Genomic DNA, 19,204 nt, shown 5'->3' with positions numbered 1-19,204 from the left:
AAATGTTAAATTAGATAAAAAAAACGTTAGAAAGCGTGCATAATATACCTTTTTTCGCTGCATTCAAACTTAGACCTATTGGAAATCTAGCTCTGCTTATCGCATTTTGCTGCTAAACGGCCATTTGAGTGTAGAGAAAAATAGGGCTCTTCACACAGTCCTACAGTTGACTAACAATAAACAGTGGGCATTACAGAATGCGCTCTTGTTTGATGCTGCTTCCTTGGGTTTTAAGATCTGTTGTGGCCCCCTTCACTGACTAGCCTCTGTAAAACTGAGCCTCTCACCAGGAGAAGCACGAAAATCGGCATACATTTTAAAACAAGCATTGGCAAAGCCAACAAGACTGGTTATTTTATGTAAGCCCACAATACATATAAGGAATTAACAAGACTAAACCCTTAAATCCAATAGTTCTGGCTTATAACTATAACCGAAATTTCCTGGATGCTACCATCTGTATGGTCACGCTTCTAACCGCCATCATGCTCATACCTTATCATATATACTCTTCATCTATGGACGCATTCTTGCATTCACCCCTTACTCATCCACATTACCAAACACATAAATTCACAAATTAATGAAAGAAGTGCCTTCTATTACAAGCCAGACCTAGATTGGTAGTCTGTGAGGGGTGTAAGAGTGCTTCTGGTAATGTGTGCCTGAGTTTGGAGTAATAGTGCTTCCAGTAGGGTGATGGAATTGTATGAGTGCTATTGGTAGAGTACACTTCTACTCTATGAAGGATGTGAGAGGGCTGTCAGTAGATTGAGACTGCTACTCTGAGGAGTGTTAGAGTACGTCAGTGCCAGTAATGTTGACTTCTACTCAGAGTGCAACAGCACTTCTTAATGTGACTGCTAGGCTGTGAGCATATGAAAGTGCCCTTTTCTGCAACTGTTACCCTAAGTGCTGTTGGTAGTGTGTGCATGCTAGTCTGTGAGGGGTGCGAGAGTGCTCCTGCCATTATGTGACTGTGAGGGGTCTTAAAAGTGCTTTTGGTACTGTGTGAGAGGTGTGAGAGTGCTATTGATAGTGTCTGACAGTTAGTCGGTGAGAATTAGGAGAAGTTAGGCTGTAGAATGGTGGACATGAAAGTGTTCTTGGTAGTTTATGGCTGTTAGTCTGTTTGGGGTGGCGAAGTGGCCGAGTGGCGTTGGTAGTGTGTGGCTGCTTGTCTGTGAGTGACAGTGCTTTAGGTAGTCTCTGAGGAATGTAAGAACGCTGTGGGTTGTGTGTTACTGCTACTCGGTGAAGCATGTGCATGTGCTGTTGGTAGTGTGCGATTGCTACAGTGAGTGGTGTCTGAGAGTGGGGGAAAAAGCTACCCTGAAAGTTAGACACCCCAATTTTACCACAATCAGAGTTCTCACATTCACTGTATTGGAGTCAGTGTTAATTCTAAATTTCATGGGGCAATGTGTCCTGCGTTAAAGCACCCCTCAAAGAATTGGAAATCAAAAATAAAATTAATGTAATAACTTTTTTTGGGCCCTCTTAATAAATAAGTACCTGATCAATGAAAAAATAAAGGGTTTTATTACAGAATAAAAAAAAACTTAAGTTGTACAGACTCAATGCCATAAAGTTTCTCAAATTATACATGGTATGTAAAAATCTGAAATTATTCTAAGTTCCAATTGAGCAGCAAAATCAGGAAACAAAACGGACAGCATCTCTATTAAAACAGAAAAGTCTTCTGGGTAACACCCAAAATGTAAGGTTTTTATACATGATTCTCGCATATTAAATTACAAAATCTTCAGACTCACTTTGGTGTGAGCAAATGTACCATTTAATCAGCAAATCAGAGCACATGACCTTAACGCCTATGGAGCCACTCACCACATGAACACATATTCAGCAGCATTTATGCTGATATCATCCAGGAATGCTAGAACATAACTTGTTAAATAAAAGATAATATGTATGTAAATGAATTGACTACAGTGAACCAACAGAAGAACCTAGGTATGTTTCAAGTTGTCTGAAACGTCATTGAGAACAAGACGACAATAAAAGTATAAATAATCCAAGAAATCTCAGCTTGACTACATGCTGCGGAAATTGCGGGGACAGAAGGTGGGTGGGGGTAAAGGAGGGTGTAAGAAATATAAGTGACAGAGGTGACTTCCATCCTTGACAAGATGTGATTTATCTCTAATCTGAGGCCTGGTTATCACGTGTTAGGAAAACACATCATAGATAAAGTGTTTCGAAAACAGCAGCACTATATGACTATGAACATGAGAAATAGAGTGTGAAAATGCATTCTGCTAATTTTTAATAATGCACAAAAATATAATTCTTAAAAATCTCTAACGAGTACTGTATGTGAGTGGGTGTTGTAGTGTGTGACCTCTAGCTTGTGAGGGATGTGAGAGTGCTGTTGGTTGAGAACAGATATCCAGAAGTGTCTGGGAGTCACAGCGCACACACTAGATTATTGGTAAAGATCGCAGTTTCACAAAATCATTAAACAAGAATGAAGTATTGGGTGCTCAGGAAGGAAGGGAAGCCACTAATTCCTCTTCTTGTTGGAAAAGGTCTAAATCTTCAAATAAAATTAACTCTCCAATGAATTCTCATAGAGTTTCGTTGTTAATCATCGATCTCTTTTATTCTTATCCAAACATAATTATGTACTACTTTCCATTGCCTATGCCAACAAGTGTTTCATCTATGCTGTAGGGTATAGTAATAGACTTTGTCAGGTCTACAATAACAAATGTATAAGACTTTCAGCCATCACAAACTTTAACATGGCTGTGCGCCATCACCCAAACTAATTTGGTCAAACCATGTACAAAAAATCATATTATGGTGAGTTCAGGCATACTAAACTCGACGTGCTACCGTGTTCCCTGAGCCTGCCGGGACTATAGCATGTAATAGTTCTGACAGCTCATCTGGCCTAAGAGAACAGGTAGCCCTTCAATAGTGAAGAACGAGAAGGGCGGTAATTCACTACTAGGACATGCCACACTCTAGGCTTGTCCTACCTTGCGCTTACAATGCACCCTGCCCGTAGGCCTACCATAGGGGTGACTGATATGAAGGTTTAGGGAAGGTTCAGGGACTGGCAAGTGTGGGCACTTGGCGATACAAAAGGGGATGATGGATGGAGCGTTTGAGCAAATCAAACACTCACCCCCAGTCAATTGATCTGGGTTTAATCCATCATCATTCTTTAGCCCACTCAGCCACCCCATTTCAGACATGACCATATGCAAATCAGTCTGACCCTGTGCCTCATGGGAACAGTCCAGCCCAAACTGCCAAACCCTTCTACAAAACATCTGAGGCACATCCGCAAAAAGTGAAAGGGAGACTCACGCCAAGGTGCCAGGTCTGTGAACGCCATCACCCAAACTAATTTGGTCAAACCACGTATAAAAAATCATATTATGGTGAAGTATCAGAAAATTTAAATAGCATTTGAGGAAAAGTGTTCTTCTCATCTGTATAATTTGTACTGAGACTCCATTTTCTTTTTCATTGCCATCTCGTGTCAAACACTTCCACACGACCCACCTGGTCGTTTCTGCTGATACCTGGGAAAATTCTAACTGACACAACAAAAACCATCTTGCAGCCTGCATATCTGCCCAGGAACTGTTACACACCCAACCCCCCTGTTCTGCGCAGTTCAACAGACAGCAATGAGACACTCAAACCCTGTGTAAATGATTTGTTTTCCATCTCCTGCTCCCAGCCTGGTAAACATCCTTGACACCGTGATCAGCTTATCTGACTGCTGGGCCTTGATCAGGGTGATTAAACAATGACCTGAAAGACCAGGCTTTGATCAAGCTGAGTGAACAATAACCTGAAAGACCAAGTTTGATCAAACTGAGTGAACAATGATTTGTGTACCAAGCCTTGACCAGGTCACCATCTACTAGCATCGTCTGGATCTCGTTATCAACTGCCCTGATTGAACAATGGACTAACAGCCAAAAGACTGGAATGAAAAAGTATAAAAGGCTTGTAAGCTGCGGGATAAAGTAACAGCCTCCTCTTTCTTGCTTCTAATGAGCTTGGGACTCTGTTCTATAGCCCGGGCAATTTGAATAAATCTGGGTTCCTCCTGCAGACGAAGGCTCCTGTGTCTCCTTTTACTACGTATGGAGGGCATGGAAGACTTGGGCAGTTCCCCCGCCACCTAGGCCCAGTAAGTGGGTGTGGAGTAGGGGTTTGGGCGGACCGGAAGAACAGGTGGGGAGGCCAAATGTAGTGCGCTATGATCAGCGAGATTTATTGACTTTGCAGGGTATGGAAAGAAAGTTCCAGGGAAAACAAACAATGTTCGGTAGGTCCCTGATGTCCTCCGGTGGGTGGGCGTCGTCTGGAGGGGGTTCTCTGCTGGGCTGGGGTCGTCGGGTGAGGGTCCCTGCTGGGCTGGGGTCGTCTTGTCCTGGGATGTGTACCGGTGTCCCTCGGAGGTATATACAAAGGAGAGAAAGTACAGGGCCGTTAGTCCTTTAGCGTAGGACCGTTTGAGTACTGTCACCGACACCGGGTTGTGAAGGTTCGGAAAACGAAATGTGGGGGCGGGACGGTAAGGAGGGCTAAGAAGGGGAGTACAAGAAAGAGGAGGGAAAAGAGGGTGATATCGTGAAGGGAAGGTGCAATGGCCTCTATACAATATAGAGTGCGAGTGGTAGGGTTATCTATAATATACAGTGGTTCGGTGGTCTATCAGGTGAGGTTCTAGTTACACTACTTTACAACTATCTACACTGGGAGCACGGAGAATAGATAACAGCGTACTCATGTGCCCCGCCGCAACTCTCCAGCGAGTTGCGGCCGCTCTCCAGCCACCTCCTGAGGACTCCACCAGTCTTTGTACCAGACGTCCTCTTCCTCGTCCTCGCCTCGGCTCTTAAACTCGCCTCCGCTCTCCGTCACGGGTTCTTTGCTTGCTGGCTCCTGCCACGGGTCTGCTGCTCGGAACGCTCTCCCTTCCGGTTTGTCGGCTTCTCTGTGTTCCGGGGATGTACTTCCGGGGTCAGGGGGGACCGCTTCCGGTTCTCCGTGCGTCGCCACTGGTTCCTGTACGGGGAGAGAGAGGGGAGGAGTCCTGGTTGACAGGGACGCGTTATGGCCGGGCCCGGAGATCAGGGACCTCAGGCTCGGACGTCATCCCGCAGAGGTAAGGGCCACTTCCTTTCCACAGTGGGTTATTCAGGTTCTTCAAATGGTGGACTTGATGAGCATGAAGGTCAGGCCCCATGGATGTGAGGAGGTGCACGGAGAGACTCCGACGGAGGCGCCCTACCCGAGGGATTCTTGAAATCCGGTTAGCCGAACGACTCACCCGCTGTTCCTCCCCATTCAGTCTGGGCCACATGTTCGCGTTCTCGCTGGAGTCCCCAAGCAAATAATTTCTGGAGCAGGACACAGCCCTACGTCTGCAGAAGAGAACTACCCCTGTAAGGTAAGGGTGGACTGATCACCCACCAAGTCTGTATGATTCTGTTATTGACTTTTGCAAAAGCCAAGCTGTTATTGACTTTTGCAATAGCCAAGCAAGCGAGGTGAGTTTTTAAAAACCCGCTGGTGTCTGTTCTGTATGATTCTGCTGTTATTGACTTTTTTGAAAGCCAAGCAAGCGTGGTGAACAGTGTGAATGTTGAATAAATAACGGGAATATTTATGCCTTTAAAGAGATTTGGTCCACCTTCTCTCAATGAACGATTCTGGAACAGACCACCTGGGCGGAATACATGTGTACCCTGGTCATGCAGATATTTGAGAATGCGCTTATACAGATACCCACCGGATTAATGGACCTTAGGTCGCAAATAAAAAGAGGCGATGTTCAGAGAGAGGGGATGTTTGGCGCTATGTCTGCTTTAATGGCTTACCGTGATATGACCGCTTTTCCCAACACCCCTCTAGGAACAGCTATGCCAATGAGAGAGGCGGTCCCTGTCTTTGTTAACGCACTTACCGATGCCCAAAATAATGGCCGAGGGGCTGTTGAGGCACACTGGCGCAGGCTTTGGGTTCATGTTCCTTGGAAAAGGTCAGAAGTAATGCAGTTAAAAGGACAATTACCAGATCCCCGGAAGAATCCGGCTGCCTTTTACAGAGAATTAGGTCAGATTATATCTGCAGGTACTCTCGTTCTTGAGGAAATAGATTTACTTTTTGGTACGGTTGTCCCCACTGAAATTTGGGACAAGATTCGACATACTGACCATGAAGTGGCATTGGGAGGTAAATGGGCTGACCTAGAGGCTATGGAAGGAGCAAGGGTAGGAGGGAATAAACCAGAAGCTGCCATCCTGACTTTGCCCGGTAAAATAATGACGTTTATGAAAACACTTTTGCCAGAAACTGTTATTACCTGGGATAAGATAAACGCCTGTAGGCAGCGAAAAGATGAGAATGTGGCTGAATTCTTTACCCGTTTCGAGACAGAATACAAGGGACATAGTGGTTTGGATCCCCGGACCCCAGGTTCTGGCCCAGTGTTTGTCGATAAGTTTGTCAGCAACTTGCTTCCTGAGATCTCCGCCAGGCTTAAGAAAGTTGAAGGACGTGGTCTGCCCAAACTATGACTGGTATCTTGGCTATGCACAATATCACGAGAATAGGGAGAATAAAGATAGAGACAAGGAAAGTAAGAATGTTAGGGATCTTAAGACTAGGGCACTTCTGCAGCAGGCTTACCCTCCCCGAGGTCCCAAAGCCCGTGGGAATTTCAGACCTCAACCCCAACGCCCTTCGAGGACTTGCCAGTCTACCCCCACCAGCCCTCAACATACGGGAGCCCTCCAAACAGATCAGTGTGCTTATTGTAAGGGATACAGCCATTGGATAGATGAGTGTCCCGTATTAGCTGAAAACATCCGAACAGGGAAGACTCGGCCTCGCGCTCCCAGGGAGGGGAGGCCGACTAGGGACCATGGCCAGCCCCATCCACGGGATAAAGAACGCAGGCCCAGGGATGATACTCCCGTCCGGCAGCGCCCGGCCAATAAGTCTGATGGGTATGAAGCCACACGCACTTATTACAATGATGATTATGACGAAGTTGATGAGACAGGCTCCTACCAAGCATAGGACAGCCAGGAAAGGCGTATTACCAGAGAGAAAATTCCAGTGGATTAAAGGGGCCCGTATGTTCAAATGTCACTTGTGGGGACCGATCAAAATTTTCTTTTGGATACTGGGGCCACCAGGTCTTCTATTGCACGTCTGTCAGTCCCGGAGGCACCCCTTTCTGGCAATATGAATGTCTCCGTGGGTTTTGCAGGAACACCTGTGACTATCCCTGTCTCTGAACCCCTACCTCTCGATATTGGCCCTGTTGACGCTCCCTTGGTCCTTACTACAGGTTGCAGTGAAAGCTTGTTAGGCATGGATTTACTGAAAGCTCTGTATGCGACCATATCATGTAGTCCCCAAGGTGTATCCCTAACAATTTCTCCCACCGCAGCTTCCTATATGTACCTGTCAGGTTCCCTCCCACCAGAGTTGCAGTCTTTACCTTCCTCCCTCTGGGCATCATCAGACACTAATGTAGGGTGTCTCAACATATCCCTTCATGTGGTACGCATCCAGCCAGGCACTTCTTCCCCGCCTCCGGCGGTATCGACTACCCGCGCAAGGAGAAATGGCCCTGTTGACAATAATATCTGAATTGATGGACAAGGGCGTAGTGGAGGAAACACGTGGCAATATCTGTAACAGTCCCATTATTCCTGTTCTGAAAAAGACCAATGGAGATGCTCTCTCCCCTTAAATATACAGATTTGACCTAAGAGCCCTTAACAAAATAACAATCTCCTAATATCCTGTTATCCCCGATATTACAGCCCTCTTAACGATGGTCCCTTCTGACGCCACGCACTTTTCTGTCATAGACCTGAAGAATGCTTTTTTCAGCATTCCTATACATCCTGACAGCAGACATTTTTTTGGTTTCTCCCTTGGTGGGCGGACCTTTAGATTCTGCCGCGCCCCTCAAGGCTTCACCGAGAGCCCCACTATCTATAGTCAAGCCCTAAAAAGTCAACTAGATTCCTTGGAACTCCCCGATAATTCCACACTATTACAATATGTAGATGACCTCCTCATTGCTGCAAATTCTGCCCCGGCATGTAAAGAAGCTACTCTCTGTTCGTTACGCCACCTTGCCCTCCATAATCACAAAGTCTCTTTGAAAAAGCTTCAGTTTTGTCAAGAGAAGGTGACCTATTTAGGTCATCTCCTCTCGAAGGAGTGAAGGCAGCTCACCGCTGATCGTGTAGCCATTATCAATGCTATGACGGCCCCACGAACACAAAAGCAGGTGCGAGCCTACATAGGCCTAACCTCATACTGTAGACAGTGGATTTCCAACTTTTCGGCCATGGTGAAACCTCTTCTTGCCCTCACCACTAAAGACATATCAGACAGTTCCTTTCCATGGACTAGAGAGCATGCACAGGCCTTCCAAGATTTAAAGAGGGCTCTGTGTACTGCTCCAGTCCTTGGTACTCCTGATTATAGCAAACATTTTTTTCTTTTTGTACATGAGACAGACGGCTGTGCTTGAGCTGTCTTGACCCAGATGTTCGGAGGTCACCATCGGCCATGTGCCTATTTTTCAGCCACTTTAGATCCTGTTGCAAGGGCTCTCCCAGGATGCCTACAGGCGACTGCTGCGGCCGCCCTCATGGTCAGTCAGAGTGCGGGGATCGTCTTGAACTCCCACCTGACTCTGATGGTCCCCCATTCTGTAGATACCCTCCTTAATAACACCAAGACACAGTACCTCACTAGCGCACGACTCACAGGATATGATCTGACACTCTTTGCCAGCCACATTAACATCAAAAGATGCACTGTACTAAACCCCGCCACATTACTCCCACTGGATACTCAGGATGCCTGCTTATTAAGGACAGAGGAGGAGACGAAGGGATAGGTTAACTTACAGGATACCCCGATAGCAGAACCAGAAGGTACACCGAATGTGGACGGATCATGTCTCAGAGGGCCAGATGGTAACACCTCAGCCGCCTACGCCCTCACAACATTAGGACAAGTAGTCGAAACAGCTCAGATTCCTCAGTGCTCTGCTCAAGCAGCAGAATTAGTGGCCCTCACTAGAGCCTGTGAGTTAAGCAAAGGGATGACGGTAAATATTTATACTGACAGCCAATATTCCTTCGGGGTGGCCCACAACTTCGGGAGGTTATGGAAAGAAATGAATTTCCTTACTTCCCATGGGACCAAGATTCAACATGACCCCTAATTCACCAATTGTTAGACTCTGTGACAATCCCCAGAAAGGTGGGCATTATAAAATGTAAGGCCCATAAGAAAGTGACAGATGATGTTGGGAAAGGCAAGGCCCTGGCTGACCAGACGGCCAGACAAACAGCTCTTAGGAAAAGGGAAGGAATGTATGTAGGAGGTCCTGCTAGGTGGGTGAAAGACGAGGGCATGGTTGAAAACACAGTACAGAGTGTGATTGATATTCAGTCCCATACTACTCCTGAGGAACTAAGGGTGTTGAAGGAGCAATTAGCAAAGGAGGGAAGTGATGGTTGCTGGGTCCGTATGACTATGGAAAGACAATGGATGTTAACTGACAGTCATGTGCTACCAGTGTTTATGATGGCCCATGGTCCTGCTCACATTAGTGCAAACGTGATATGTAAACTGTTGGAACCTACATGGTACAACTCTAAGATACCAGCATATGCTGCAAAACTGGTTAAAACATGAATGATTTGCCTAATGTATAACCCAGGAAAAGGCACAGTTACCCCTAAGGGAGGGTTCTTTTCTCCTACCTTCCCTTTTGAAGTCCTCCAAATGGATTACATCCAGATGGACATATGTAACCATTTGAAATATGTCCTGGTGGTGGTCTGTACCTTCAGCCGATGGGTGGAGGCCTACCCAGTCAAAGACTGCACCGCCATCACTACCGCCATAGTGCTATTAAAAAAATACCTCCCACGATTCAGTTTGCCCCGCTTGGTCTGGAGTGACAACGGGACACACTTTAAGGCCCAAATTATGGAATATGTCTGTACAGCATTGGGTATAAAACAAAAAATTCATGCAGCTAACCACCCCCAGTGAGCAGGTCTAGTGGAGGTCTACAATGGCATCCTAAAAACTAAATTGGCCAAAATAGTAGCCGAGACAGGTGTCACTTGGGTTGATGCTCTGCCCTTGGCCCTATTGTCTACAAGAACAACGGCCCACACAAGAATAGGGCTATCCCCCCATGAGATTGTGTTCGGGAGGCCTGCCAATGTATGGGCTGTCCCATGGCCTAAGAAAATGTCTGATGTTGAATACCCCGTATTAACTGATTATCTGTAAAGTCTAACTAATACCTTTCATACTCTTTATCACCAGGTGCATGAGGCCAAACCTCACAAAAGCAAGGGCCCCGGACACGTTATCCAACCTGGGGAATATGTCTTAGTAAGGAACTTTCAACGGACTAAGACCCTCGAGCTCTGCTGGACACAGCCCCGTCAGGTGTTACTGGCCGCCCGCACCGCCGTGAAAGAAGAAGGTCAGAAAAATTGGGTGCATTTGTCTCACTGCAGGCGTGTGCCTCTGCCCCTCCCCTATGATCAGTGGGTGAGGAAGGACAAGGAGACTCAGAAACAGAAACAGTCCCGACATTTGTCCCATTCAGCGATGCCAGACTGCATTCTACATCAACGGAAGCAGAGAGTGACAGCATACTGAAAGGAAGGGTGGAACCCTCCCTTAACTCTGCTCAACACCAAGAACAATTGTTTCCTGACCATACTGTCCCTACTTCCGACCAATATAACTTGCGCCCCCGAGGCAAGGCTTGTCCTTGACTTCCCCAAGTGCCTATAGGCTGTAGGGTTGTGATCTTCCCCGGCTGAGAGTAGTGCTGGCGTGTCAGACTAAGGTACGCCATAGGGCTCTTGGCACCTGCACCCAGTGAAGCAACCACCAATCACAGACACCCACAAGAGGTCCCTGGCTTAGCACAATGGCTGCCGTCCAAAACACCCGAATCCAAAAACAATATGTCAGTCTCCGATATAGTAAATGCTTCATGGCCACTGTGGTGACGCTGTTTGTCTGCCTCATCTTGTCTATCCTTGGTTGGCTGTTACTAATCTACTATCCTGTTACCTCACCAACTCCTACCCCGACTCCTGCAGAAAACCAGTATTTCACTCTACCAGCCAACGAATTACCCCGCCGTGCAGAATTCTTCAACAAAACCTTCATCCAAATGTTGCATCATCACCAGCTGATCATGAACACTTCCAACTGCTGGGTTTGTGGACTGATGCCGCATTCCATGATACACCCTGTCCCATTCTTTCCCTATCCCTTTTCTATCTCTGGGTCTTGTCTTGCATGGTGGATGTTGATACAGGAGGCCTACACTGTTAATGGTACTGCCAATTCTGCACTTGGAACATTTCGGGATGACTTCTGGCGGAACAGATCTGGCCATGCCCATGCTCCTTTTTGCCCGAACAGCTCATCCACATTGCTACTACCACCAGATGAACTCATTGAGATGGTAGTGTTCAACTCAACCACTCGACGAACATTTTCCAGATTCCGCACAAGAAGGATACTGCCCAATGAACGAGACACTGTGAATGTCATAAATGTACAAGGCCGTGTCTGCATCCATGGCCTAGGGACTAAGAAAGTTGGTACCAGTACTTGTGATATCACAAAAACTTTAAACTCTACATCTCTTCCGAAGCTGGTGGCATCCCCCAACACCTATTTCATCAGTGGCACTGCCGCCCACACTTGGCTCCCCCGTAACTGGTCTGGTACCTGCTATCTGGCCTTCTTCCTTCCACCAACGTATTCTACTCATGGGGGTTACCACCTGTCAATGAAGGGCGCTCTGCGCCGTTCACGTAGGGGCGTCATAGTAGCCGAGGAAACAACAGGCCAGGAAACAGGGGACTTCTTTAAAGGTTTCCTTCCTTTCTGGGGCCCCATGGCAAATAGTCGGGCTGTACGAGGACTGACCAGTGTCCTTGAAGCCACCATCACAGTAACAGCTGGTGCCCTCTCCAACATCACTGCAGATCTATAGGCGGACCGCCTTATAACGCTTCAGAACCGCATGGTCCTAGATGTCATCCTTGCTGATCGTGGTGGTGTGTGTAAATTGATCGGCTCCAGCTGCTGCGTGTACATCCCAGACAACGCACCTACAGTGTACGAGCCATCCAACGTCTGCATCGCCTTTCTTCCGAAATTCATCTGGATGAAGGCAACTGGTCCCTCACAGGCTGGATCTGGGGCCTCCTTACCCAGTGCGGGTGGAGAGTCCTCATCTTCCTTGCCTTGGGAGTAACTGTCCTGGTCTCCTGCTGTTTGTGCTTTTAGTGCCTGCCAGTGCTCTGTACAATGTGTGTCCAGACCATCAAATCTCCCCCCTCTAACATTCACAACACCAATATGATGATGATGATGCTCCAACAAGAAACTGATGGCCTTATGAACATTGACATTTTTTAAAGTATTTGCCACTCAATGGTCTGAGGAAAAGTGTTCTTCTGATCGGCATCATTTGTACCGAGACTCCATTGTTTTTTCATTGCCATCTCATGTCAAACACTTCCACATGACCCACCTGGTCATTTCTGCTGATGCCTGGGAAAATTCTAACTGACACGACAAAACCATCTTGCAGCCTGCATTTCTGCCCAGGAACTGTTACACACCCAACCCCCCTGTTCTTTGCAGTTCAACAGACAGCCATGAGACACTCAAACTCTGTGTAAATGATTTGTTTTCCATCTCCTGCTCCCAGCCTGGTAAACATCCTTGACACCGTGATCAGGTTATCTGGACAATGGTCTGACTGCTGGGCCTTGATCAGGGTGATTAAACAATGACCTGAAAGACCGAGCTTTGATCAAGCTGAGTGAACAATAACCTGAGAGACCGAGCTTTGATCAAACTGAGTGAACAATGATTTGTGTACCAAGCCTTGACCAGGTCACCATCTACAAGCATCGTCTGGATCTGGTTATCAACTGCCCTGATTGAACAATGGACTAACAGCCAAAAGACTGGAATGAAAAAGTATAAAAGGCTTGTAAGCTGCGGGGTAAAGTAACAGCCTCCTCTTTCTTGCTTCTAATGAGCTTGGGACTCTGTTCCATAGCCCGGGCTATTTGAATAAATCTGAGTTCCTCCTGCAGACGACGGCTCCTGTAAGTGGGTTATTCAGGTTCTTCACATTCTATCCTTGATTGCATAATAAATCTATATGCCAGTGGCACACTCCCTTAATAGAACCAAGACGGTAAAGAAACCAGTAAAGGGTAAACGAGCCTAAAGATAGAAAAGAAAATCTATAGGCCAACCACGACTGAGAACTATCATTATAGTGCCTGCTTCCCCAATATATAATAATTCGAGTCTCGACTTGTAGTTAAGGAACCTCCAAGCATCTGATCGTCCAATTTTAAAAATGCATCAAAACCCTAGTTATTATTACCTCAAAGTGGGGTAATCCAATAGTCTTCCACATATCCTAGTTACTCAAGCTTGTCTCATATCTGCTCACCTTACTCGTGCAGTCTGTCACACAAGCGCAGGGTATTAGTTAAAAAAATCAAATGTCCAGTCTCTGAAAAGCAATGTAAAGTAGAAGTATAAGATCACCGGTAAGGCCTACTCGTACAGAGCACGTTTTTACTATCCAAACTCTTGTGTCCATACAATATATATCATTCGTAGTATGGTCCTCTCGGTGAAGTTTTACAAAGGCGGTGTTAAATACCTGGTACTACTTGCACACACTGAGTGAGCAAACGGGGTGAGCTGGACATGTTCCATGGTGTTTCATACGCTGTCCGAAGAAACGTTTGCAAAACTGGGCGGAAAGAGTGCATTTTAAAGCATAATTTCCAACTAAAATAAGGAGTCACTTGTAGTTTGAACTTTCAACAAAGTGGGTATGGGGTGGGTGGCACGTTGAGAAGGTGTGAAGTGTGTTGACTGGTGAAGTCTGACAGAGAAGCAGTGTGTAAATACTAAGAACTGTGCACAGTAAACAAATGAAGGAAATGAGCTTAATTACTTCAGGGAGTGGAGAGGCTTCTCGCCAGAACAAAAGAATGTACAAATGGGGCCAAATACTGCATTTTTGAGTGGGAAGTTACCTAAAAGTAACTATTGAGCAAGACTCTCTGAAGGGGCACTCCAGAAATAATCCAATACTTTAATAGTGTGCCGAAAAGCCTGCCCCTCCTCAAGAAATCATTGGAAAAACAGTGTATTTTCTTTAACCAATCTCAGTAATAATTCAATGGGTAATAAAACCAGTTCACAAACTCTGGTCACAACTTCATAAGGCCCATTCCTTTTTAAAATGCCAAGAAATCTTTGGCAAAACTGGTGGATTTTTCTTTAGCAATCTCACTAACGATTCACTAAATAAAAGCAATGGTATTGAAACTAGTTCGAAAACTCTGGTCACAATTTCATAAAGTCCATTACTTTTTGAAATGTATATATCATCTTCTTTTACTTCTGAATTCCACTTACTTTCATTTTTCATTTTTCCATCCTAAGTACACGTCATCCTTCATGGGTGACCCAATCTCCGCTGCATTACTAAAATAAAACTCAGGGAGCACTTGAATCATCTTTCAACATTATTAATGCCTCCCTTGATCAGAGCTTCAGGTTACTACATGACTCTAAAAACAGGCATATAAACCGTCTACTTAAAAAACAGTGTGTGAAATGTCAGAACTAAAGAACTACAGGTCCATCTGTATCATTCTTGAACAGTTAATTGTTAGAGAACTGTACAGCAGATCAACTGAAAAACCATACATGTGAGAATAATTTAATAGGTTACCTCCAAACAGGTTGGTTTCATGCCAGGCCACTGCACAGAAACTGCAACCCTGCTGTAGTATTATTTTTTGGACAGTCTGGTCTGGTTTCCTCGTCCTTCAAGGCATTTCACATAATTGACAATGAAATGCTCCTTCACCTGCCAAAACACTCTCCATGGTGAAAGGGCTCTCATCTCTGTTAACCAAGAAAATGGAAATCCACATTGAGAAACCACTGCTCTCTCTTTTAACCCTGTGCCACTCGTGGTTCAACAAGACCATCATTGTTCTATCCTGAGTGAACTCCTACGCAATCTTGGAATTGATTATGCCCTATAAGCTCATGGCACCTAGCTCCGCCCTTAGGTCAATTCTTCTGAAGATTTCAAATTTCTTGAAAAAGATTTACAACAATTCAAATCATGGATGTCACAACACAAACCCAGTCAGAACTGCTTTAGGCCTCGCAAGGTGTACGGAAAGAACTACATAAAAACCAATTCAATACGGCACTTCCAAAGCTTAGATTCGGCTAATTTTACCTTCTGTAGATAGTTCCCTGATACACAATTGGCTTGCTCCATCACTCCAGCAGTAAATGCACTTGTGCTGGTGAATATGGCATCATCATCTTTGGGATTCGTCCTTAACAGCAGACTCCACATCTGGTTGATCATATCAAACATACTATCAAAAGTGCATAATATTAACTAAGGACATTAATACAATTACATCTTTTAATGCAAGCAAGATATAAACAAGTCTTTCAGGCTCTACCTTAAACAGTACTGACCATCATAACGTCTTGCTAACTGGTACCACCAAATGAAGGCTATAAGCACTCAAAGTGACAATGTTAAATGGCATCCCCAACATAGTTTTAGAGACTAAAATACTTAGTTCTACAAACTCTGTTATCTTGACAGTGACTGGATGTATTAATGTCTGCCTCTCACTGCACTTCTGGAAGAAATATACCTATTGAGTATGGATAAGAATAGTTGTAAACTTTGTACATTTACTGTAAAACTTTGTGAAGGGCAAATCCAACAACATTTTTAGAAATGTGTGGAGGATAAGGGGGCTTACACAACAGCGAGAAGCATTCCCACTGCTACTCAGAACCTTGGTTGACTACCACATGGTAGTGTTTCCTCAATACCGGAAGTCCCACCCTAAGGGGAAGGACGTCTGACAGTGAAGATTCACCAGTGCAGCACTGCTTTACCTGCTGCCTCTCATTGCAATAGCTGGTTGTCTGACTTGAGTTATGGAATGCCTCTTGACTCGACCGTAAGGCTGGTTGCCTTCCATATCCACCACAGAATCCAGCATAAGAAACTGGAATATTTCAGCTTTCCAATTCTACCCCTAAATCCAGTATGAGAAACTGGAATAGCAAGAAGCTGGTAAGAAGACAAAGGATACCTTCAGTCTCTTTGAAGAAAAATTATCTGAATTCAGCAAATACCTCTATGAATTCTGGCAGACTATAAGCAGGAAGAAGCAGGATGTAGCACAAAGCATAGGAGGACAGAAGCCTTCTAGAATGAGCCATGTGGTAGAAGAATGATGGCGTGAAGCATCCATCTAGATGAAATGACTCCTTTAACATACATCCCTTGAGGAGACCTGGAAGACAAAACAGCATCAAAAAAGGAAGTGAATTTCAAGCATGAGGATTTGGGAAATTTGGAAGATTGCAAAAAAAGAAACTTAATTTTTAAGTGATCGCAGAAATGATTATAGGAAAATCTAAAGAGGAGGATCTGGATTTAAAAACAATCAACCAAAAAGATGGAACTGGGGCAAAATGCCCAGGCTCGGATAAGAAAGCACCAAGTGCATAGATGATGAACATATTGTCACTGCCAAATAAGCATACTGGAAGTATTATAATCCTGGGCCTGTGAGGTGAACAACGTCTCACTATGTGCTTCTGAAATGAAACACGCCCACACATACACAACTGCAAGCAGCAGCAGGTGCAATATACTCCACTGCAGCCAAAAGAGCAGTCCTACCTAGACATAACATCCCGTTGGCTGGATATGGAGGCCAGAGTACATAAAAGTTTGCCTGTTGTGAACTTGAGAAACTACAGCCACAACTGAAAGGGGAATGTTTCCTACCTCCACATGTAAATGTATAACTTCCCAAACCCTATTGTTATTATTAGTCTATAAAATATGAATAAGCCAGTGGTTGCTAGAAGGAGGCCTTATCCCTCATCTCTGTCTGAAAATCTCGGGACTTTCTTACTGTTGTCATGTCTTCTGAGCTCTCACACTTCAAAAAGAGTGGCTGCTTCACCAACCTAATGAGATACACCCACTGATGCACAATCCAACTCTTCTTACTGCCCCTTTTGTAATTTATATTCCTGCTATTGTTTTTGTATATGTTTACCATGTCCGAAGGTGGCGATAGATAAAACAACCTGCACAAACAACCAGGCACCACTATAAGAAAAGCAATTTGTGGATATCCACCACCCTGCTGCCCTATTAAAAGTGTGAATGGATCAGGGACGAAAATGCTCATTATTCAAGCATGCCAAACTGCTACAGTTGGGAAACCCATTGCTCTCTAAATAGGTCAGGGCCATTGATTTCTGCCCTTTTTAGGTCGCAACCTACCAGTCTAGCTGTCTGGTTTGCTAAAGACATCTTGGAGACATTCAGAAAAATGATCTAGGAATGCATTCAGCCCATTGTTTACCATTGGCTTTGTGGTTTGTGACTCACATTTTCTGGCTTTCAATTTGCTGGCTTTATTTGCTTTAGGCTGCCCAGATCGAGTGTGTCCCTCCCGGTGCCCAAACTTTGTTTACTGTATTCTTCCACGAACTGGCTTTCTGTAAACAGGCCTTTAAAGCTTTCCAATTCTACCCATAAATCCAGAATGGGAAACTGGAATAGCAAGAAGCTGGTAAGCAGACTAATGAAAACTTCTTTCTTGGAGGAAAAAAATCTGAATTTAGCAAATACTTCTATGAATTCTGGCAGACTAGCAGGAAGAAGCAGGATGTAGCACAAAGAATAGGAGGACAGAAGCCTTTTGGAATGAGCAATGTGGTGGAAGAATGATGGTGCGATGCATCCATCTAGATGAAATGACTCCTTTTATATGAATTCCTTTAGGAGAGCTAGAAGACGGAACAGCATCAAATTAGGAAGTGAATTTTAGGCATGAGGATTTGGGAAATTTGAGGATTACAAAAAAAAGAAAAAAACAACTTCCTTTTTAAGTGATCGCTGAATTGATTACAGGATAATCTAAAGACAAGGATTTGGATTTGAAATCCTTTCAAAACACAGACCAACCAAAAAGATGGAACTGCTGCAAAATGCCTAGGCTGGATAAGAAAACACTAAAACGTGTTCCTATCTTGTCACATCTGTTGTGCATTCAAAGACAGAGTACACATGTCAGGGTGTGTCTTTCAAGGAGCTTGGTGTTTATTTTTCTTTCTCTGACTTCACAGTGATAGGATTTATGTGACCATCATGCTGACTAGTGTAGGTCCACTTGAGGAAGGCTCTACAGATGTTTTTCCTTTCTAGCACACAACAACATGTAAATGTCTGTAAATGAACTGAGCTGACGATCACAATACATTGACTGAAGACCTTTCCACACATTATCGTTTGTTCTCGGTACACTTTTATCAGTAAAACTGTAAGTGAGTGCAAATGCAATGGTCATTTCAATTGAAGATCTGTTGTCTGTAATGCCAGTGTGCTATCACACCATGCATACTCCATGTTATCCACTCGACTTTACTCTGCACCACTTCACGCCACTGCACTTTACTCTGCACCACTCCACACTACTCCACTCCAGTCCACACTGCGTCACTGCACTCTACTCTGCACCACTGTACTCTACTCTATGCCAATGCACTCTACCTCACATTACTCTATGATTCATCACTGCACTCTTATCCTCTGCACTCTACACCATTTTGCACCACTCCATTCTATGTCATCCTGCTCTGCAATACTGCACTCTGTGCCACTACACTCTAGGCCATTAGACTTCACACCACTTTACTCAAAACCAATGCACTCTATGCCAATCAGCTCTGCACCAAATCACTCTACACCACTATACTCTAGGCCACAGCACTCTACGCCACTCTATTCTACTATGCGTTCTTGCACTCTATTCTACTTTGCACCATTACTCAAAAACGATGCACTCTACGCCAATCAGCTCTGTACCAAATCACTCTACACCACTATTCTCTAGGCCACAGCACTCTACGCCACTCTATTCTACTCTGCGTCCCTGAATTCTATTCTACTTTGCACCACTGTACTCTGTGCCACTGCTCAGTACACCACTGCTCACTA

General features: G+C 44.9%; 1 protein-coding gene across 10 annotated transcripts in view; it reads right to left on the bottom strand.

Moving 5' to 3' along the window:
* LOC144826538 (uncharacterized) overlaps positions 1-19,204 on the bottom strand; it is a 1,868,758-nt gene that overhangs the window by 1,237,026 nt on the left and 612,528 nt on the right. For 5 of the 10 annotated variants that reach the window (XR_013609839.1, XR_013609840.1, XR_013609841.1 and 2 more), the window contains exons 4-5: positions 16,318-16,478; positions 15,389-15,511 (exon numbers count right to left, since the gene is read on the bottom strand). The exons of 4 other annotated variants lie outside the window; for them this stretch is intronic. The gene's annotated coding sequence lies outside the window, so the exon portion shown is untranslated. The remainder of the gene's footprint in view (positions 1-15,388; positions 15,512-16,317; positions 16,479-19,204) is intronic. One more of the 10 variants, XR_013609844.1, reaches the window with a different exon arrangement.

Source organism: Lissotriton helveticus, chromosome 3_2 (assembly GCF_964261635.1).
Source record: "Lissotriton helveticus chromosome 3_2, aLisHel1.1, whole genome shotgun sequence".
NCBI lineage: Eukaryota > Metazoa > Chordata > Amphibia > Caudata > Salamandridae > Lissotriton > Lissotriton helveticus.
Note: the sequence above shows the minus strand (reverse complement) of the source record. Positions and strands in the feature narration are given on the sequence as shown.